The sequence below is a fragment of the Solanum dulcamara genome, chromosome 3 (assembly GCF_947179165.1).
Source record: "Solanum dulcamara chromosome 3, daSolDulc1.2, whole genome shotgun sequence".
Taxonomy (NCBI): Eukaryota; Viridiplantae; Streptophyta; class Magnoliopsida; order Solanales; family Solanaceae; genus Solanum; species Solanum dulcamara.
In genome coordinates, this window is record NC_077239.1 from 29,729,875 (window position 1) to 29,753,175 (window position 23,301).

Genomic DNA, 23,301 nt, shown 5'->3' on the forward strand with positions numbered 1-23,301 from the left:
ATATATATATATATATATAGAGAGAGAGAGAGAGAGAGAGAGAGATAGAGAGAGAGAGATAGAGAGAGAGAGAGATATTTTCACTTAAGATGTAGTGGTACTCTCAATTAATTATCAAGGGCATACTGAAAACATTCTCTTCAGTATATTGCATATTCATACAGGTCATGCAAAACTAAAGTTTTGGGAAAATTATTTGAAGTGTAGTTTGATCAAAAGAAAAAATAATCAAATAGCTACATCAAGTTATCCGAGCTCGAATTCAAGATATGTGATGGCTATTTCATTCTTTTTGGCATGATTATTTTGTCCTAGCATGCTATTGAAGGTTCAATCATTCAATGTCTTTAAATTGTTATTGAGGTTGTTCTTGTTAAAAATTCATATTCGGTGGTGTCGGTTTCATGTTAAGTTAGTGAGCAGGAAGTGGTGTATATATCATTGTGGTTATCCGATTATTGTGAAACTTTCTGTTGTTTAGGTGATAAGTGTTATTAAACAAATCATTACATTGTTGTAACTTGATTCATTTTGTATTAAGTTCAAAACCTTGTACCTAAATATATATGTTATACTAATTTATTTCAGTTGAGGAATTTATATACAATCTCATTTTGAAGCTAATCATTTTAAGTGAAAATAAGATGTTCAAATATGATAAGTAATGTCAATAAGTTTCCTTAGATAAAGGTTTCCTACGTACTTTCTATTTACATAAGAAAAACTATAGTTACGCATTTGAATGTGTTAGTAATAGTGAAATTTATATCAAGAGAAATATGGATTTTCCCCTACTGGTGTGGTTTTATGATGGTTGTAAAGAGAAGGTGAAGTTGCATACGGATTGCTTGTGGGATTGCTATTTTGTATATTTATATGTTCATGCTTTTTGTGTTTTCTTAGATATCATGGTGTCTTCGATGACCCAAACAGGACTTGTGTGCTAGCTGGTTATTGCTTTATATGAATCATTGGGAGTAAATATTTCCTTGTAGGATTTTAGAAATCATGGTGGCCTCGATAGCTCAAATTGGATTTTTTTGCTAAATGCTTATTGCTTTATATGAACTGTTGGGTTAGCTAAAATTGTTGTTGTGACTTGATGTTTGTATTATTTGCCTACATATATACATATGGTGTATATGCATTTCATTTCACGCCTATTGAGGCTAGGATAGGGGTGTTCGCCTACACTATATGCATTTCATGCCTATTGAGGCTAAGATCAGGGTATTCGTCTACACCATTGCATTAGATCAGTGTGTTCACCTACACTATATGCATTGAATCAGAGTGTTCACCTACATCACACACATTAGATCAGGGTGTTTGCCTACACCACATGACATAGCATTTCATATGATTGTGTACTATTGAGAGGTTGTGGTCATGTGAATGCATAATTTCTGAGACTTGGCATGTTATTAATGCTATTGGGATGTGATATAGGACAATAGGAAGTAGATTTGGCTGCGAACTATTGGCAGCATGTTTTTTTGTTGTAGTTGCTACGGTTGGTGACTTGAGGTATGGGCAGGTGAGATTGTTTGTGGTTATAGTTTATTCTCTTCAGGTTATGTTTTATTGCATTTCATTCATTATCATGTGATTATGGTTGACACATGCCAAGCTTTTGTGGGCTCCAGTAGGTGGTTATATGATAATTAAACTGCTGGTTATCTATATGATTTGTGCTAAGAACAGGTGATGGATACAAAATATGTAGGTATACTGCAGTGAGCTATTATTCTGTTCAGGTTACGACTGTCATATTGAGGTTTCGGTTTTAATTATGTTATTTGTATTGTTTTGCTACCTTACATATTTAGTACATTCTTTCATAATGACGTCCTATTACTTGAGGGCGCTGCATTCATGCCTGCAGATTATCAGGTAGATAAGGAACCTCGTATGTGGTCGTGGTTAGCTGAAGATGGGTACGCTCCATTTTCTCTTAAGTTGTTGAGCTTAGGCTCCTTTGTAGCTTCATATCAGTAACGGGTATGTTGGGGCCCTATCCCGATTTGTGGTTAGTAGGTTTTCATCTTAGAGGATTGTGGACATCTACTGTGGGTTTGTTAGTAAGCTGTTGTCTAGTTGGCCTTGTGTTATACCTCAATTATATTTTGAGTTTGTTTCCATTTCATTTCTTTAGGTTTGACTTGAACTTAATGGTTTTATATTGTTTGGTTTAGCTTCAATTGGCTTGCTCAGCCAAGTAAGGCATTGGGTTCTAGTTGTGTCTCTTCTGATGTGGGGCGTGACAAATTTGATATCAGAACAACATCATGTCCTAAGGAGTCTACAAGCAGTGTCTAGTAAAGTCATAATTATGGGTGCGTTGTACTACACATTTATAATCAGGAAGCTACAGGGGAATTAAGGTTGGTTTCCTTTCTTTCATATTCAGATCGTACTATAGTGTTGAGTTTTATGAGTTAACTTATCAAATCGTGAGATAGGAATTTGTGAACTTCAAATCTCAGCAAACTTTATAGGAATGATAATTCTAATTTAAGATTCCATAGCATTTCCAAGGATGAAGTTGCTATGTTAAGGTGTTGTATAGTACGGTATATAGGGGAGGTTCTGCTAGAAAATTCGAGAAAGTTTTTAGTATTAATCATATGTCCTATTCTACATTCGAGGACAAATATTCCTAAGGGGGAGAGGATGTAACACCCCAGGTGTTTAAAGTTGTCCAGCATCTCGTATCAAAGGCTTACGAGCCTAAATTTGAGAGTTTTATTGTAACATCGTGCACGATTCAAAAATATTTGATTTAAATTGAAATTTAATAAATTATATTTCAGTTTCTTCCTAAAATGTCTTAAATAGTCATGAAAAGATCTTTAGTTACAAGATATTTGCGCTTGTATTATTTTAAAGGATTTTTATAATTTATTGATATTTTAGTGGAGATAGTATATTTAATTATGTCAAGAAATTATTATGCTGTGAGGTAAGCATTAGTAAAAATAATTTTCTATTAATTGTGATATATTTAAAGAATTATATATATATTTTATTAAGAGCGTACGCAATATCCGAGTGCATATATAATGAAATGAAGTTATTAAAGTTTTTACCTCCACTTCTACGTGGAAGCGGAGGAAAGGTCATATCACTAATTTTTAAAGATTTGTGGCATATGGACATTAAGATCCTTGCCAGCAATGTATATATAAATATTTCTTTTTTTTCCATATTGTCACCATCTTCAATTGTGAGATAAGATTTTATCTTTGAAAAAAATCTCTCCAAGCAGACCAAAGGTTTATATGTATATCAATATAGATATTTTCACTTAATATGTAGTGATCCTCTCAATTATTTATCAAGGGCATACTGAAAACATTCTCTTCAGTATATTACATATTCATACAGTTCATTCTAAACTAGATTTTTGGAAAAATTATTTGAAGTGTAGTTTGATCTCCGAAAATATAATCAAATATCTACATCAAATTATCCGAGTTCGAATCAAGGTATGTGAAGGCTATTTCTTTCTTTTTGACATGATTCCTTATGTTTTGTAATTTTTATGCCTAGTGTTCTATTGAAGGTTTAATCATTAGATGTTTTTAAATTGTTTTTGATGTTATTCTTGTTAAAAACTCATATTCGGTGGTGTCAGTTTCATGTTAAGTTGGTGAGCAGGAAGTGGTGTAAATATTATTGTGGTTATCAGATTATTGTGAAACTTTGGTTGTTTACGTGATAAGTGTTATTAAAGAAATCATTACGGCGTTGCAACTTGATTTATTTTGTATTAAGTTCACCACCTTGTACCTAGATATATATGTTATACTAATTTATTTAAGTTAAGGATTTAATATACAATTTCGTTTTGAAGGTAATTATTTTAAGTGAAAGTAAGATGTTCAAATATGGTAAGTAATGTCAATAAGTTGCCTCAGCTTAAGGGTTCTTACGTGCTTTCTATCTACATAAGAAAAACTATAGTTACATATTTGAGTGTGTTAGTAATAGTGAAATATATATCTAGATAAATATGATGTTTTCCCTACAGAGGTGGTTTTATGATGGTTGTATAGAGAAGGTGAAGTTACATTCGGATTACCTGTGGGATTGCTCTTTTGTATATTTATATGTTCATGCTTTACCCAAGGTGTTGATACGTCCTATCGACATAGAAATCTTACCCTCTTCCACACATTACCAGCAATGAGTAGTTCTCTCCAGGACCCCACCCCCTCGAGAGCAAGATGCCGGCCGAGATGGAGCTGGGAGCAAACCTAGACTTTCCTGGGGCTTGCAGCCGATAACTTTCTTTCTGAGGCTGATTTTTCGGCTGGGGTGATAGCTGAGAACTGTGATTCTTCGCTCGATCAATTCTTGCCATCACGCTCTGGCTTTAGCATCTGTCGAGCAGAAGGGAGCTTGATTGCAAGACCCACCCGTCGAGCAGGGACGAAAGTCGGCCTTAGTGATCCGACGGTGCCGAGTGGAAGGGCCTCATTCATGATCTCTAGATTGAAAGTCAGCCCATCAATAAAGGGCTCCTCTAGCCAGCGCCGTAAGGCTTCGGTCGCCGGCTCCCCTGTCATCAGTTCACCAACTTCCTTGACCTTCCGGTCAGTTCCCCCCGTTAAGTAGTCATGCATTACGATCGGAGTGCCCAATTCTCTAGCAAATACAACTCTTTTCATCATTTCTTCGCATGTACCTGCAGTAGCATTCAAGTAATGCCCTTTGATTTCTTTCGATTTCGAGTCAAGAAAAAAATGGCTCGAATGTTACGATCCCTCCGTCACCCCAGAAGCTCCCGTAGCAATAGTAGCCCCTGTGTTAGCATCTTATCCGCTGCCGAATTTATTCCAATTCCAAGAGCTCGGATCGAATCAGTATATCAATACCGATTCGATCCAAAATTTTTGAGTTGACTCCTGGCATTTTCAATAGTGATCTTTTGGCCATTGAAAGGGCACCCAACGATAAACCATGGTTTACTGACTTCTCAATCTCTAAGGCGGGTTTCTGCTGAGAATGGAATAGTGTTTGTATCCAAAGGTGAGCCAGTTTCCAAGAGGCAGAAGGTCTTATGACAATCTCATGTTGACACCGTTAGGTGCTTGTTCACACCAGCTTCCGCGGTAGCTCAACCATTTCTTGTTCTGAATGAAAGTGAATACAGACGCACACGAAAGGGAAGAGGACAGGGTCTTACTTACTTAAAAGTCAAAAAAAAATCCCCCTTGTATAGTAAGGGCTACTTTGGTTGCGTGTCTTTATCTTATAGGGTGACTTGACTCAGCTTGACCTACTTGACTATTTTCTTAGATATCATGGTGGCCTCGACGACCCAAACATGACTTGTGTGCTAGCTAGTTATTGCTTTATATGAACCCTTAGGAGTAAATATTTTCTTGTAGGCTTTTAGAAATCATGGTGGCCTCGATGGCCCAAATCAAATTTGTTTGCTAAATGGTTAATGCTTTATATGAATTGTTGGGTTAATTGAGATTGTTGTTGTGGCGTGATGCTCATATTGTTTGTCCTACTTATATACATATGGTGCATATGCATTGCATTTTATGCCTATTGAGGCTAGGATCGGGGTGTTTGTCTACTCTATATGTATTCCATGTCTATTGAGGCTAGGATCGGGGTGTTCACCATTACCATATGCATTGGATCGGCACGTTCAACTACACCACATATATTAGATCAGGGTGTTCTTCTACACCATATGGCATTGCACTTCATATGATTATGTACTATTGAGTATTTGAGGTCAGGTGAATATAGAATTCTGAGGTTGGTATGTTGTTGATGCTTTGTGAATGTGAGATAGGACAATAGGAAGTAGATTTGGCTGGAAGTTATCGGCTTCATGTTATTTTTGATGTAGTTGCTACAGTTGGTGACTTAGGTAGAGGCAGGTGAGACTATTTGCGGTTGTAGTTTATTCTATTCAGGTTATGTTCCATTGCATTGCATTCCATTATCATGTGATTGTGATTGACACCTGCCGAGCTTTTGGGGACTCGAGTAGGTGGTTATATGAAAATTGAACTGCTGGTTATCTATATGATTTGTGCCTAAAATAGAGGAAATATATACAATCTACGCAGGTAGAGTGATTTAGTGAGCTATTATTCTGTTTACGTTACAAATGTTGTATTATGATTTCAATTTCAATTATGTTATTACTATTATTTTGTCGCCTTACATACTCAGTACATTCTTTCATACTTACATCCCCATTGCTTGGGGGATGCTGCATTCACAAATGCAGATTATCAGGTAGATAAGGAACAACGTGTGTGTGGTCGTGTTCAGCTGAATATGGGTACTCTCCGTTCTCTCCAAAGTTGTTGAGTTTAGGCTCTTCTATAGCTTCATATCGATACTGATTTTGTCAGGGCCCTATCCCAATTTGTGATTAGAAGGTTTTCATCTTAGAGGCTTGTGGACATCCACTATGGATTTGTTATTAAGTTGTGGTCTAGTTGGCCTTATATTATACCTCAGTTATGTTTTGAGTTTGTTTTCATTACATTTCTTTAGGTTTGACTTGGCCTTAATTGTTGTATATTGTTGAGTTTAGATATAGTTGGCTCACTCGGTCAAATAAGGCATCGGGTGCTAGTCGCACCTCTCCTGATGTGGGGCGTGACATGAGGCATCAAGGAAGTACTCCTTTTTGACTTTGTAACTTTAGAGGCATCTGGGATGTTGTCAATTTTACTTGATTAACTGGTGCGTCCTCGCCCTTTCTTGCATTGGTTTGGCATCTAGTACCTTGAGGGAGATGATCTAGTACCGCGATGGATATGTATTTCTATAAGTACCATTTTGGGCACAAGCAAAGTTATACGGACTTCCTGCATCCCTTATTGGTCCTTTCATCTATGTGACCCACTAAATAAGAGGAGGGAGCTGCATCGGTACAACCTTGCATGCCGAGGGAGGGGGTAGGTGTATATGCTTTGTTACGGATGGACCTTGTTACATGTGGTACTATAAAATCTTTTGCATTACCTGCATTCGTATGTGTTGCCTATCAGCGGTATACTTGGTTATTGTTTTTACCTATTGGTCATATGAGGGCAGATTGGGTTGTGTTTGATGCCTTGTACCTTTTGAGATTATAGTATTCGATTTGGTTATTGTTTATCATAATTGAGTTTATCTTGTGTTTTACTGATAGTAGGTTATTTGTGTGGCTTAAACTTGACTTGATTTTGGTACTCCCTTATTTTGTTGAGTTGGATTTGGTGAATAGAGGTGGGTACCATCAATATATCCTTGGTTAGTTGATGCCTTTAGTAAGACCTTGTCGTGATTAGGTTATTGGGATAGGGTTCACATTAAAGTTCTCATTTCGATCTCTCTCTCTCTTATTCTATTCCTTTGCCTCTAATTACCTATGTTATTATGTGATGTTTATTCTCTAGATGCTTGCACTGTAGTTTCCCTTGTTACCTGTTGTTTATAGTTGCATTATCTTAGAGTTAGTTGGCCTTTGGCTATTGAGTACCATTGTTTAGTACTCATACTATACTTCTTCACCCTGCAGATAATAGTATGCGTTCTCGTTGTTGATTTGGATCTGTAAGGAGCAACTTTTTGGATTCAGAGACTGGGGTGAGCTTTTGACGTTCGGAATTGCCATTCTCCTTCTGTGGTGGTTGGACTAGTCTTTATTTTGTATTCGGAGACTAGCTTGTATTTATTTGTAATACCTTGTATCTTTTATTTTGTATTAGTAGCTCAAGTATTGCTGATGCTAGGTCTTGGGGAATGTGGTTGTATATATTGACTCTATCTATCTCTTTTATTTTGTTATCTTGTTTCGTGTTTTCAATATAATTTCTCTTTTATGTAATAGCCCGTTGATTTTGGCTCAGGTCTATGGGTTAGGCTTAACTACTGGTGGGATGTTAGTAGGTTTCATCATGACATGAGATATTGGATCGTGACAAATATAAACCATCAAGACACCTTTATCCTCCAAAAACCTCTAGAGGAAATCCATCGGGACTTTATCATAGGCTTTTTCAAGATCAATGAATACCATATTTAGTTCCCTTTTTCTTTCCCAATATTTCTCCGCCAATCTCAGCATAAAATAGATTGGTTCAGTAGTCGATCATCCCGACATGAATCCAAATTGATTTTCAAAAATAGACACCCCTTACCTCACCCTCATCTTTACAACTCTCTCCCAGACCTTCATAATATGACTTAGCAATTTGATACCCCTATAACTGTTACAGTTTTGAAGATCGCCCTTGTTCTTGTACAAAGGAACCATAGTACTCAACCTCCATTTGTCAGGCATTTTTTTATTGTCTTAAATATAACATTAAACAACCTAGTCAACCACTTTGTACCTACCTTGTCTGTACTCTTCCAAAAATCTATTGGAATGTCATCGGGTCCTTTCTCTCTTCCCTTATACATCCTACTAATAGCATGTGTAACCTTCTCAATCCTAAAACACCTACAATACCTAATGTCCCACAGACTTTCAGAGTGCACGAAATCGCCCAACTTAATTTCTATGTCCTCATCTTAGTTTGAGAGATTGCGGAAGTATGCGTGACACCTTTGCTTAATGAAGGTCTCTTCCACCAACACCTTGCCTTCCTCATCCTTGATGAATTTTATTTGATCCAAGTCTCGAGCCGCTCTCTCTATCTCTCTCTCTTTTGTGATCCTATACAATTTCTTATCCCACCTTTGTCCCCTAGCTCGACATACAAGTGTTCGAAAGTTATTGTATTAGCAGTCGTAACCGCTAACTTAGCTTCTGTCTTTGACGTCTTATAGACTTCCTCAAGAGTCTACTTCTCTTTCTCATCCACCCACTTAGTATAAGCTATCTTCTTTGCTTCCACTTTGCCTTGGACTTCACCGCTCCACCACCTATCTATTTTATGACCATCAAAGTTCCCTCTCGATACACCTAGAACCTCTGTAGCTACTTCCCTAATGCAACTAGTAGCCTTATCCCACATGTTGTTTACATCCCTGCTACTACTCTATTCCCCCAACCCAATCAACTTTCCCCCATTTCTTGAGAAAGGGAAGGGATCAAGCCACCCCTATTGAATCCTCAGTCGGTAATAAAGAATCTTCTTCCTTTTAACCCTCTTAATTTCTAAGTACATCAAAAAAACATATGTTGTGTACTAAGATTCTCACTTGAAATAACCTTGGAATCCTTACAAAGGCCTCTATCACTCTTCTTAAAGAGTAAGTAATCTATTAGAGTCTTAGCTATCGTGCTACGAAAGGTAACCAAGTGGTTCTCCCTCTTCGAAAAGCACGAGTTAGCAATTACCAAATCAAAGGCTTTAGCAAAATCCAGAAGCGACACTCCACCTCCATTCCTCTCCCCAAAATCAAAGCCTCCATAGACATCATCAAAGCCATTAGAAGTTGCATCGATATGGCCATTAAAATCCCCACCAATAAAAATCTTCTCGGTGTTTGATATATTTCTCACTACCTCATTCAAATCCTCCCAAAAGAGCTTTTTGGCCTCCTTACCCAAGCCAACTTAAGGTGCATAAGCACTAACGTCGTTCAAATTAAGCCCGTCAACAACTGCCTTAATCATCATCATCCTATCATTATTCCTCCTAATCTCCACCACATGCTCCTTAAGGTCCCGTCTACTAAAATACCTACTCCATTTCTATCCCTTGATCCTTTTGAGTACCATAACTTAAACCAATTTGCATCTCAAGCCTTGGTACCTATCTATCGGGTCTCCTGGACACAAACTATATTTTCTCTTCTTGAGAATCCTCACTAATTCCATGGACTTCCCTATCAATGACTGTATGTTCCACGACCCTAGTTTTAAACCCGTACCATTCTTACCACTACTTCTTCTCGCCTCCGACCCCAACCGAAGACTTCTATGATAGTCCACCACCTATCATCAAATCCACCAAATTTAGTGTAAACTACGAAGGAATATACTAAATAAAAATAAATCACGTATATACTGTAAATCAGGAAGATACAATCATGAACCCACACTAAACCATAAATCAATAAAGCATAAAATAATAACAACCCAGAGTCTGCTATGGGAAAAAGGAATACAATCATAGAAAGCAACTACTCAAACTAAAAGTAACAATAGAATATACAGAAAACAAACAAAACAATAACATATAAGAAAATAGAGTAAATAGTAATCATGAAAACAAGAAATAAAGAACAATGGACACATGAAACAGTAGGCAAAAAATCAAGAAATTACTCCAAACAGGAAAAGAGAGGAATGCACCTGATGGTTCCCAATGCAATGGACAGAATTACGAAGTGGAAAAGGTTGTTGGGGCAACAGATTCAGGCTGCAGGTGGTGAAAGTCGACAGTGCAGCACTGGTGGCGGTATGAGTAGCGGCGGGAGAAAGCCAATGCGCTGGAGTTTCTATTATTGATGGTCGCTAGTAAGAAGAAGAGGTATTTTTGTTTTGTAATGATGGTGAAAACCTATCACTAACCCAGTCTTCCTTTTTCCAAAACCCAAGCAACCAGTGATTAGCTGGAATCAGTGATAAGTAGCTAGAGGAGAGAATGAATTAGACAGATTAGAGATTGATGTCGATTGTGGACTGCTAGAGATAATGGTTGACGCCTTCAAAGAAAGCGTGGACCAAATGTATTATAGGTTAGATTGACCACCTTCAATAAATGTAACTTGTTTTCCTTCGCAGGGACACAAGCCTTGAGAGAATTCCTAATTATCGAAAGCTAACAATACGTTTTGTATATATTTTGTACTTAGTTTAATAAAAAAATCTTTTAATAAAAAAAACATTGACAGTAGATTGATAAGACTATTTAAGATTATAAGATTTCGGAGTTTTTTATGTTATAATGTACCTTCATTTTCAATAAGACCTACCATCTAGGAATGACAAATATTTTGATCTTATCTTTGAGATACCATATAATAACAGAAAATGAAGGTCTTAAAGATTGTTGAATGAGTGTGTAGACTCCAATCACTTAATGTTACCTAGTAGGATAAGATTCCACAAACTTTACTTGTTATAAGCTTCTTTTGCAGTAGTATGCGATAATAGTATCAAAATGAGTAGTTATAAAATTTAAATGATACAAAGTGTCAGGAATGTGCTGAGCTTGAGGAGTATACAGTTGAAGGAATGCCGATTTGAACGTTTGCTGAGCAGACTACTCAGGCATTTTGACTTTCTTTTTCAGAGTAGTCATAGAAAGAGAATCGAGGAGTCTACAAGGCCGTAGGTGTTGAACGATCTACTCTACACAGCTGTGGGCTTACAACGCTAGGGCCGCCTAGCTACTTACTACTTAACTTAACATCCAAAATGAAATGGAATTCAAATTGGTCGAGAAAAAGAACCCAATTCTACACTGCTACTGAGTCGTCAGACTTATGCACCAAGGGATTCGTGGAATTTCTGTGGATTGCGTTGGGGAAAGAAGGCCCACGTGGAGACTTGGGATCTCAGCAGGAAATATGAAGGTTGCAACAAGCCTGCTGGCCAAAGAGAATCAACTAGTATAGTTCTGATCTGAGTACCTTCTACTGGGTACTTTACCGTCATACCAACATTCTGTTTCTTCTCTGTGTACTCTTAGTCTGACTTTTAGCGGTAGTCACTCTCAGCTTCATCTCAATCTACCATATCATAATTAAATAAAAATAACGGATACAAACACTGCACAATGAACTTAAGATCTACACAAGGTAAATATCTATGTTACATAGATATTTTTATGTATTTTAAAATTATTATTTTTGTAGTTATGAAACAAAAAATATAAGTTTTTAAACAAGTCAAATAAATTTGAGAGAAGAATTAAAAAATTTACAAAGAACTTACCTGAAATTTGAAGAACCTGAAGAATAGACGAAGCTAGAAACAACCATTTGGTGATCAAGAAGATAAACCATTGGAAAAAGATGAGAAGATCAAACCTAAAAATTTATTGAAAACATTAGTGAAAATGTATATCTTTTTAAAGATCCTCTATTATCACTTCTATATCTTACTCTTTCCCTCCATGCTCCACAAAAAACTCCTTCATCCTCTAATACTTTTTTTTATCACTATATATCTCTAACAATATATATTACCTTCAAGATTATGAAAAAGTTTGTTCATTTATCATTTATTGCAAAATTATTGTTGGTCCCAAGTGAACCTTTGGCCTGGCTAACTCACTTACTCATGAAAAGTTAACTCAGATGGGCATTTATGAAACACTGTCATCAATATTTAAATAATAACATAAATAAACTCTGAATAAAGCATAACTCAATGTCTCAACTCCATATTTAAATAGGTTTAGAACAAATCTGAAAAGAAACATTTCGACTCAACTATAACTCTTTCTACGAAGCCATCTAACAGCCTACAAAGAAGGTGTCGAGATAAGACCACGACTACCTCAAGAACTACAAAATAATTTGAGAACAATTGATAAACAAGGAACTCCTCTGAATGCAAAGAGGTGTCACCAAAAGCTGGAAGGAACTGATCTTCAACGATATGCCTGTTGAATATCTCTAACACCTGTATCTGTATCATAAAATGATGCAGGTTTAATGACATCAGTACATGAAATCTAAAGTATGTAAAATGAAATGGAAGGAAACTTACTTTGGATTACTCAAATAAAATAAGTACTGAAATAACTCAACTCAAAGTAAAGAATGTAAATATGAAATAAGAAGATGTCTTACTAAATATAAGAGATGAAATGTAGCTCATTATGTAAAATATTTATTTACTCTTTAGGGAGTTTCTCTAACCGACAACCATCACTTATGAGTTTGTGATGATATGATGAACTGATGTCGTTATCACAGCCGCCCAATAGCTTACCAAAGTATATGATGCAACTCATCTCATGGATCCATATATAAGCCTTTAATGAGGCTGGGAAGTCGCCAGAATTAATGGTCATGATCCTATCCTACACTGGCTACGTAGTTTATGGAACTTGAGTTATTTGAACTCTTACCCAAATTAGTGCTCAATATTACTCCCAAAATACATTAATAATCTCATACTTAAGTGAGTGAAAATACTCATAATTTAACTCATTTAGTCTCATCGGACTTTATAAATTCAACTCAACTTTTCTCAAACACATTATGTTATCTTTAAAATAATATAGTTATCAAGCTCGATAAGTGTATAATAATATAGCTTTGATTTCTCAACTCAATCTCAAAATGAATGTATAAAACGTTTAGCTCAATAAACCCAATAATAACCATGCTCAAACTTTTTTTTATCAATTTAATGCATGAAAATGTATCAATGCTTTAACTCAAATTATGCATAATGAAGGCAATAAATATCAACTCAATAGGGGTTTATGTGAATGTAAGCCTGAATGATAAATTCGATAATTATATATATATAAGAACAATTAGAATCTCAAATTATTTATACAGAACTCAAGCTCGTTTAAAACTTAAAGACTTAGGACTAAAACTCAACTTGAAACTTTGATGATGAAATTTAGGTGTAGGGCGCGTGGTCAAACTCAATTCAATGCTATGAATAGACTTACATACCTGGAAGAACAAAGTTCTTGAGGAAACTCAAAAATCTTGAAGAACGCTCTTGAACCCTAGCTTTTCTCCTCTCCAATCCTTGCTCCCAAAATAATATAAGTGTTAATGAGAGAAAAGGCACATACGGTATGATAAGGGACCTAAATTAGTACAAAAATGTTTGGGTTTTATTTAAGAAAAGACCAGTTTACCCTTTATTAAAATTGCCACTAACCGTTTGCAGGCCCTTCCTACGTTCCATAGGAACTTCTATGGGTTGTAAGGGCCCTCTGGTAGGAACTAGGTGCACATTCCAGTAGCTTTTAGAGTTGGTAAGGTCGTTCTACTCGGTCTCCTTACGAGTCGTAGACCTCTAAATGGTTCGTAAAAGGTTTCTCTTGTGAGAGTCCTCTGAAGTTGGGTGTACGGATCCACCTGACCCTCCTAAAATGCGTAGGAACAACTCATCCTACATACTCCAATTTCAAAGTCTCTGAACATTACCTACGGACACCATCTATGGTCTGTAGACCTTCTTTTGGGCCATAGAAGCCATCCATAGGCAAGGTCTTAAGAAACTCAAAATTGATTAAATATGGCGGGGGGGAGGATACAAGCCCCTCCTATAGGTCATAGGAACTTCTACGGTCCATAGGTGGTACCATGGGACTCCTCTGAAACATCAACTTAGGATTTTTCTAAACGTAGAATAATTCCTCTCATGGACCTTAAGCTATCTCAAAGCATACGCTATAACTTTACCTATATGCATCAATACACAACCCAACCAAACTCTGGATACATAATAATAAATGACAAAACCATTAGTTCCCTCGGATAGGGGTAACACTAGAGAAATAGCCAATCTAGTTTTCAACTCTTGAAAACTTTTCTCACTAGCATCGGACCATTGGAACTTAGCATTCTTCTGAATCAACTTGGTTAATAGAGATGATATGGATGAAAATACCTTTAAAAATCTTTTGTAGTACCCAACCAAACCCAAGAAATGTTTTATATCAGTTAGGGATATGGATCTGGGACAGTTCTTAATTGCCTCAATCTTCTGTGAATCAACTCGAATACCTTTACCATATACAATGTGGCCTAATAACTCCATCGATGCAAACCAAAATTTACACTTAAAAAATTTAGCATACAACTCCCTATCTTTGAGAGTCTGAAGAACAATTCTAATATGGTTGGCATGTTTCTCCTCATTTCTGGAGTAGATCAACATGTCATCAATGAACATAATAATGAACATGTCTAGATACTTCTTAAACACTATGTTCGTAAGGTCCATGAATATTGCAAGAGCATTAGTCAAACCAAAAAACATGACAAGAAACCTGAAGTGGCCATATCTATTTCTAGAAGTTATTTTCAAGATGTCACTTTCCCTTACTTTCAAATAATGATAACCTGATATGAGGTCTATCTTAGAAAAATAATTGGCACCTTAAAGTTGGTTAAAAAGTCATCAATTTGGGGAAGATAGTCTGTATTCTTTATAGTAACCCTTTTCAGTTGATGGTAGTCAATGCACATTCCAAGGGAATCATCTTTCTTTCACACGAATAGGACAAGAGCGCCCCAAAGTGAGACACTCAGTGTAAGACCTAGGAAATGTGAAAGGTCCTAATCCAATGAACCAAGGATGAATTATCAAAAAGTTGCCAAAAACTAGCAATAGAAGTTGACCACGCAAGACTTCACGGACTGTGGTGTGCAACCATGGTAGAGATCAGAGTCTCAGTCTGCAGAGGAGGAACCACAATGGAGGACGACGAACCTTGGTGAGAACCATGGGCCATGAAGCCCTCCTTGGTAATACCTATCCAAAGTCCTCAAGAATATTTCTCAAGGCAGGGTCCATGAAAGACTACCACAGGCCGTGGTGTGTTTTACGGACCATCAAGGTATCTGTGAAGAAACTTTAGAGACTAATCTGCAAGTCCCTTTTCATAATTTCTTTAAGTCCCTTATCACGAGACCCCAACACGGACCGTGGTGATCACCACGGACCGTGAAGGGTCCCTGTGAAGTCTCTTCCGACCAGATCTTTAAAGGGACATTTTGGTCTTTTCCTATATTTTAACCCAAAGTGGTATCATTTTGAGAGAAATATTCATCTATCTAAAGACCCTAGACCCTTCAAAGCCTCATTTATTTCACTCTAACTTCTCCAACACAAATCCTCCCCTCTCAAGTTCTTCCAAGGGCTTCAAGCCAAGACTAGGGTTTTAAAATTCAATGGATTCAAGTTTCCTTTGTTCCTCAAGTATTCTTAGGGATTTGGTTTCCTTAAAGGTATGTGGGTTTTTATCCATGGGTCCTTCCACCTATGTAACCCAAATGTTTTCTCAACCTAACATATCAATTCAAAATGATGAAATCTTATGGGGTTTTACATGATGACTTTAAATGCAAATATTATGATATATTTGAAGTTTTTTACATATATTAATGGATATTGACTCTTGATTTCATGAAGTTATTATGTTATTAAAGAGCCTATATAAAGGCTTGAAAAGATTTTTAAGACATTGTGGTGGGTTGTTTTAAGAATGTGTATTTTATGCATTTCCATTAGTATCATGCATGCAAGAATTCTTTAAAAGCATTGAAAGTTTGTTACGAATCGAACCCACCTAGTTTCTTATGATAAAGCAAAGCTGAAATAAAGTTTGACTCCAAATGAATGTTATGAAGTAAATGATTATGAAAGGGATTCTTTATGAAATGATTGACTGATGAAGGGTTTCTTAGCCAAAGTAAGGTTTCAATGTGAAAGGAAAATTCTCGCATTGAATCAAATGAAAGGTTTTAATGATCTATTCCATCGATTGATATTTTAATGTTAAATTTATCTAATGATTATGTTATATTAATGTTTAAATGTTAGTCAATTGGACTTGACCTAGCACCGAATGTAGCATGTAGATGGGGGCTCAACCGAAGGGGTCCTTAAGTAAAGTCTCTGTTGTATTAACTATGTGCCACCATAGGGGCCCTTGTTGGCTATTTTAGGCTATGGATCCACGATTAGCTATTATATTAAAGTTAAAGAATGTTTAAAGTTGATCGGAGTTCTACGTGGAAAGTAGTCTTCCCATGCCAATGTATGGGATATCTTATGTTATATTTCTCATGCATGCATCACTTATGCATATTTCATATACATGTCTCTCTCTTATGTTCTTCATTTCATAGCATACTAACATACATAGTACATTTAAAGTACTAATGCATATTTTTGCCTACATGATATTACCATGTATGGACCGGTGTCACTCCACACTATCCTTATCGTGGCTAAGTTGAGCGTTGAAGGCTACCACTTTTGTGAGTTCCCATGTTTTGGGAACGACACTCTTATCTTATCTAGATTATATTATATTTAGATATTTAAATTAAGTTTGGTAAATGTCTTAGCCCCCGCCAAGTCTTAATGTAGAAGGTATTGTTGGACATAGTAAAGGATGTTATGTTGTCTTTGACTCTTATTAATGTGAAGTCCCTTAGTTCCTATATCCCTTATATTTCTGCTTGATTTGTTTATCATTACCAATGAAATGCTTAATGGATGCTAAGAGTCTTGGTTGAGGTACTTCTATATATCTCATTCATCGTGTCACGTCTAAGACCTAGGCTTATGTCATGACAAACTTTGTATTAGTGAACGAGATTATAAAATGTCCCTTAGAGTCCAACATACAACATCAAATAGGGTCTTGTTCATGTTTTTGAAGTGCGCCACAACTATGAATAGGAAACTATGTGACATTTAGGAAGGTCTTTACTTCTTTCAATTTATGTCGTTCCTTAGAGTGTCCTAAGGTTTCCTCTAACTAACAACCAATTTTATGTTCTTTAGATAATGCCTCGTGGAAGAGCACCTCCAAGAGCAAGGGTTGATGATGAGGACCAAGCTCCTTCATTTTTGGATATCCCACATCATAAGGAAGGGGTAACTCATACCGAGTTTCGCAATATTGTTGCATCATCATCTCAAGCTATATCCCACCAAGGGAATGAAGGTGTCCCTCCTCCTCAAGTGCAAAATCCTGCCTCTCAGATTTGGGATTCTTAAAGGATGAACCCACCCAAGTTCGATGGTTCTAATCTAGATGAGGACCCTATGAAGTTTATCGATGAGGTGTATTAGATTGTGGCTATCATGGGTGTGCCACTGAATGAAAAGGTCAAACTAGTGGCTTACCAACTAAAAGGGGTGGCTCGAGTGTGGTATGAGCAATAGATTATTAAGAGGAATAAAGAAAGGAGACCGATAGAATGGGAAGAGTTCAAAAGTGCCTTCCTAAACTATTTCTTCCCATTGGAGCTTAGGAAAGCGAAAATCCAAGAGTTCATCAACCTCCATCAAGAACGTATGAGTGTGAGGAAATATGCCCTCAAGTTCACAAAACTGTCCAAGTATGCTCCCTTTATGGTCTCTGACCCCCAGGCGAAGATGAGTAAGTTTATTTTCAGTGTCTTAATCTTGGTGTTCAAGGAATGCAAAATGGCCATATTAGTCAAGGAGATGGTCATCTCCCGATTAATGACTTATGTCGAACAAATCAAAGATGAGAAGTTGAGGGAGAGGTCTAGAGGGTTCAAGAAAGCTAAAGTAGATGGTGGAGGGTCCAACCCTCAAAGTCCCGGTTATGGTAGCATTGGCAAGGGTAAAGTTGGGCAAAGGTTTATGGGACAAGGTTACACTAATACTCCTCCTCCCAAGTTCAACAAGGGTAAGGTTCCTAATGAAATAATCCCAAGAGATAATATGGATGCCCAAGTTTCCCCCCATGTAAGAAGTGTGGGAGGACCCACAAGAGGAAGTGTTTGGCCGGCTCAAATGCGTGCTTCAGATGTGGCAAACCGGGTCACCATGCTAAGATTTGTAAAGGTGGTGGCAGTAATAGGACTCAAGGCCAGGTTGCTCATGGACAACTAGCTCAAAGAGGTGGCCAATGCACCAACCGTTTCTATGCCTTGCATGGGAGACAAGAGGTTGAGGAAGCAACAAACGTTGTTATCGATACATTAAGGATCTTTACTTTTGATGTACATGCATTATTGGACCCGGGTGCAAACTTGTCATTTGTTACTCCATTCTTAGCTAATAGGTTTGATTTATTACCAAAACTGTTAGCAGAGCCTTATTGGGTATCTACCCCCATGTGTGAGTTAATTATGGCTAGAAAGGTCTATAGAGGTTGTCCCGTGTCCATCTTGCATAAAGTCATTCCTTGTGATCTTATAGAGCTTTACATGGTAGATTTCTATGACATTCTTGGGATGGATTAGTTACATGCATCTTATGCTTTCATAGAGTGTAGGACTCGTCGAGTCAAGTTTTCATTCATAAATAAGTCCGTTCTTGAATGAGTTCGGTGGTGAAGGGTAGATTTATTTCTTGTCTCAAGGCTTGGAAATTGATTTCTAAGGATTGTATTTACCACATAGTGAGAGATAGGGATGTCGACTCTAAAAGTCCTCCTCTTAAGTTGGTCCCTGTAGTCAATGAGTTTCCCGATGTCTTTCCTGATGACCTTCCCGGTGTCCGTCCTAAAAGAGAAGTTGATTTTGGTATCTATCTCCTCTCCAATACCCAACCTATCTCTATTCTTCCTTACTGGATGGCCTCGATGGAATTGAAGGAACAATTAAAGGATTTGTTAGAAAAGGGGTTCATAAGGCCAAGTATTTTACTGTGGGGTTCTCCCATTCTGTTTGTAAGAATGAAGGATGGGTCACTTAAAATGTGTATAGACTACCGGAATTGAATAAAGTGACTATTAAGAACAAGTATCCACTTCCCAGGATAGTCAACTTGTTTGAACAATTGCAAGGGGAAAGTCATTTTTCCAAGATCAACCATAAGTTCGGCTATCACCAACTAAGGGTGTGGTCGTGCGACATTTCCAAAATGGCATTCTAGACAAGGTATGGTCAATAAGTTTTGCATTGACGAATGTTCTGATGGTGTTCATAGACCTAATGAATAGGGTGTTCAAACCCTACTTTGATACATTTGTTATGGTGGTCATTGATGATATTTTGATCTATTCTTGGAGTGAGAAAGAACATAAGGATCATTTGAGGGTTGTGCTCTAAATGTTGAGGAATAGGTAATTATTTGCAAAATTTAGCCAGTGTGAGTTTTTGTTGATGGAGGTGGCCTTTCTTGGTCACACAATATCCGGCGAGGGGATCAAGGTGGATCCTAAGAAAATGGAGGCAGTCAAGAATTTTCCTAAACCATTGTCTCCTTTGGACATTGGGAGCTTCTTGGGTATAGCCGGTTACTATAGAAGATTCATTGAAGGTTTTAATTCCATCTCATCTCCTATGAAAAATTTGACTCAAAAGAAGGCAAAATTCATATGGACGGATAAGTGTGAAAGGAGTTTCCAAACTTTGAAGGATCGACTTGCGTCTGCTTCTATTTTGACTCTACCAGAAGGATTAGAAGGGTTTGTGGTTTATTGTGATGCTTCAAAGATTGGTTTGAGTTGTTTTTTAATGTAAAATGATAAGGCCATAGGCTATACTTCTAAGCAATTGAAAGTGCATGAGCATAACTACCCTACCCATGATATTGAGTAGGTGGCCGTGGTATTTGCTTTGAAAATTTGGCGGCACTACCTCTATGGGGTACATTTAGATGTGTATACCGATTATGAAAGCCTTCAATATGTGTTCACCCAAAAGGATATCAATCTAAGACAAAGAAAGTGGCTAGAGCTCCCTCCTCAAGGACTACCATATAAGTGCACATTATCATCTGAGTAAAGCCAATGTGGTTGCCGATGCACTTATTAGAATGTCTACGGGGGGTGAAGGCACATGTTAATAAAGGAAAAGGGGAGTTGGTGAAAGATATTCATCGATTGGCTAGATTAGGGGTGAAGTTGTGCGGTACCAATGATGGTGGTATGGTTGTCCAAAATGGATCTGAATCCTATTTGGTAGTGGATGTCAAGTCAAAATAAGACCTTGACCTGACACTTGTCGAGTTAAAGTAGTTGGTGAAGGAAAAGAAGGTAGAAGTCTTTTCACAAGAAGGATATGGGGTATTATATTACCAAGGTTGGTTATGTGTTCTGGATGTGGATGGCCTAAGGAGTTTGATCTTGATAGAGGAACATAATTCTGCATACTCCATTCACCCCGGTTCGACAAAAATATATCGAGACTTGAAAATGTTATATTGATGGGGTGGAATGAAGAAGGACATAGCAAGGTTCATGTCTGAATTGTCAATAAGTGAAGGCCAAACATCAAAGGTCGGGTGGTCTAGCCCAAGATATTGAAATCCCTACTTGGAAATGGAAAGATGTGAATATGGATTTTGTTTTGAGTTTGCCTCACACTCGGAAGCAAGATGATTCTATTTGGGTGATTATTGATAGAATGACTAAGTTGGCTCATTTCCTACAGGTTAAGACTTTCTATAGAGCCAAAGATTATCCAGAATTGTATATTCAGAAGTTGGTGAGATTGCATGGTGTGCCATTGTCAATCATTTCTAATCGTGGTACTCTATTCACTTCAAACTTTTGGAGATTATTTCAAAAGGGCCTCGGTACTAAAGTAAAGTTAAGCACTGCATTCCATCCTCAAACCGATGGGCAAGCCAAAAGGACAATTCAAACCTTAGAGAATATGTTAAGGGCTTGTGTGTTGGAGTTCAAAGGGAGTTGGTATGATTACCTACCACTTATTGAATTTTCTTACAATAATAGCTACCACTTGAGAATTGAGATGGCCCCATTTGAGGCTTTATACTGGAGGTGATGTAGATCCCTAGTTGGTTGGTTTGAAATAGGTGAGATGACCTTGTTAGGTCCCGATTGGTACTTGATACATTGGAGAAGGTGAATATCATTAAAGAAAGGTTGAAGATGGCTCAAAGTCATCAAAAGTCATATTCTGACACTAGAAGAAGGGATCTTGAATGTAATGTAGATGATTGGGTGTATTTGAAGGTTTCATCCATGAAGAGTGTGGTTTAGTTTGGTAAGAAAGATAAATTGAGCCCTAGGTATGTAGGTCCTTATAAAATCCTAAAGTGGGTTGGCAAAGTTGCATATGATTTGGAATTACATTCAAAAATAACCATGATTCACCCGGTGTTCCATGTGTTAATATTGAGAAAATGTGTAGGAGGCCCTAACTCCATTGTTCCTTTAGAGATAGTGAATGTAGAGGAGAATTTGACCTATGAAGAAGTCCCGGTTAAAATTTAGACTGCCAAGTCTAAAGGTCGAGGAACAAAGAAGTTGCCTCCGTTAAAGTCTTTTGGAGGAATCAACGAGTCAAAAGTGCTACATGGGAAGCGAAAGTGGATATGATAAAATGTTATCCTCATCTCTTTCATTCTACTAAAGCCTAAGGTAATAAGTCATTCATGTTCAAATGTTTAAGACTCTTATGGTTCAGTTTTTCCAAGTCATAATATGAATGCATATTCATGAAGTTGAATTTTGAAGTTATGTTTTAAACTCAAGTTTAAGGATTTCATATTTGATGTATCTTAAATGTCATTGTATATATGTTGGGTTGCTAGTCCTCATGCCATGTCCTTTTCTATTTCAATGATTCTTATTCGAGGATGAGTGTTCTCAAAGGGGATATATTGTAAGACCCCAGAAATGTGAAAGGACCTAAACCAACGAACCAAAAATGAATTTTCACAAAGTTGCAGAAAACGGGCACCAAAAGCTGACCATGTAAGCCTTCACGGACCGTGGTGTGCAACCATGGTAGAAATTCAGAGGGTCAGTTTGCAGAGGATGAACCATGATAAAAGACCATACACCGTGGTGAGCACCACAGTCTGTGAAGCTCTCCGGTGAAACCTCCCTAAGGTCCTCAGGAATGTTTCCCAAGGCAGGGTCCACGAACGACCACCACGGGTTGTGGTGTGTTTCATGGACCATCAAGGTGTCCGTTAAAAAACATCAGAGACTACCCTGCAAGTCCCTTTATATAATTTCTCTAAGTCCCTTATCACGGGACCCCACCATAGACCATGGTGAGCACCACGGACCGTGAAGGGTCCCCGTGAAGTCTCTTTTGGCCATATTTTTAAAGGAACATTTTTGTCTTTTCCTGCATTTTAACCCAAAGTGATGTCTTTTTGCGGGGAAAATTCACTATCTAAAGACCCTAGACTCTTCAAAGTCTTCATTTCTTTCACTTAAACTTCTCCAACACAAATCTTCCCTTCTCAAGTTCTTCAAAGGGTTTCAAGCCAAGACTAGGGTTTTAAAATTCAAAGCAATCATGTCTCCTTTGTTCCTCAAGTATTCTTATGGATTTGGTTTCCCTCAACGTATGTGGGTTTTTATCCATGGGTCCTTCCATCCATGGAACCCAAATGTTTTCTAAACCTAGCATTTCAGTTCAAAATGATGAAATTTTATGTGGTTTTACATGATGACTTTAAATGCATAGATTATGATATATTTGAAGTTTCTTTACATATATTAATGGATATTGACTCTTGATTTCATGAAGTTATTATGTTATTAAAGAGCCTATATGATGGCTTGAAAAGAGTTCTAAGACATATGTGGTGGGTTGTTTTAAGAATGTGTATTTTATTTATTTCCATTACTCTCATGCATGCAAGAATTCTTTAAAGGCATTGAAAGGTTTTTACGAAATGAACCCACCAAGTTTCTTATGATAAAGCAAAGTTAAAATGAAGTTTGACTCCAAATGAATGTTACGAAG